Source organism: Etheostoma spectabile, chromosome 11 (genome assembly GCF_008692095.1).
Source record: "Etheostoma spectabile isolate EspeVRDwgs_2016 chromosome 11, UIUC_Espe_1.0, whole genome shotgun sequence".
NCBI lineage: Eukaryota > Metazoa > Chordata > Actinopteri > Perciformes > Percidae > Etheostoma > Etheostoma spectabile.
Genome location: NC_045743.1, coordinates 19,367,023 through 19,367,790, shown reverse-complemented (window position 1 = coordinate 19,367,790; position 768 = coordinate 19,367,023). Strand labels below are relative to the sequence as shown.

General features: G+C 40.1%; 1 protein-coding gene and 1 long non-coding RNA gene across 2 annotated transcripts in view; both read right to left on the bottom strand.

The window, feature by feature from the left end:
• LOC116698192 (uncharacterized) overlaps nt 1-86 on the bottom strand; it is a 12,933-nt gene extending 12,847 nt beyond the window's left edge. Inside the window, exon 1 of the long non-coding RNA XR_004334150.1 lies at nt 3-86. This is a non-coding gene — a long non-coding RNA (uncharacterized LOC116698192). The remainder of the gene's footprint in view (nt 1-2) is intronic.
• The window catches only part of tfpia (tissue factor pathway inhibitor a), a gene marked incomplete at its 5' end in the record, with an annotated part of 55,942 nt that overhangs the window by 54,349 nt on the left and 825 nt on the right, over nt 1-768 (bottom strand).

Below are 768 nucleotides of genomic sequence, written 5' to 3'. Positions count from 1 at the left end.
ACTTCCACCAACTAATCAAAGTATTCTCGTACGCGTAGAATCTGCCATTCAGAATCATTTGCGAGGGAGTCACTCGAATGGCGGCAGCCATGATGCGCCTCCATCTTTAAAAGGGATTTGCCAAAGAGGGGTACACCTCCACCTTTTGTGCTTTTACACTCAGTGGCACCGTGACGGATGCCAGGAGGAGATTCCTCGTGACTGCCGGCAGATTTGAAAGCCCGTTGAGGATGGAGGATCCTAACTATTCTCGAGGACGTGTGACGGAGTCGCCAAGGAAGTTAAAAGAGAATTCAAACGACAACGCAAAAGGCAAAGCAACAAGACCAAAGATAATATGGGCGTGGCTAGAACAGCTGCGTGTAAACCATGGAAATACTAAGAGCTAATTTTGGGGTCGCCTACCGTAGGAGGTAGGAAATTCTTACACAATGTGTCTTTAAGTATAAGTACCAAGCATACTGTGTTACAAGTCAAAGTTCTGCGGTGGAAATGGTATTCAAGTAAAAGTATCTAAGTGTCATCGGGAAAATGGACTCAAAATATTACAAGTAAAAGTACTCAATGCAGAAAAATCCTCAATTTTAGAAACAATCCAAACAGTTCTGTCAATCAACTAAGTGATTAATGATCATTTCTGCCTGTATTTTGTTTTGGTAGTTTAATTTATAATACATCCTTGTATTTTATAAACGACATGCTTATTTGTGTTCAAAAAGCTTCATTTGTAAAGTAGTAACTAAAGTAACTAGTAACTAAAGTAACTAG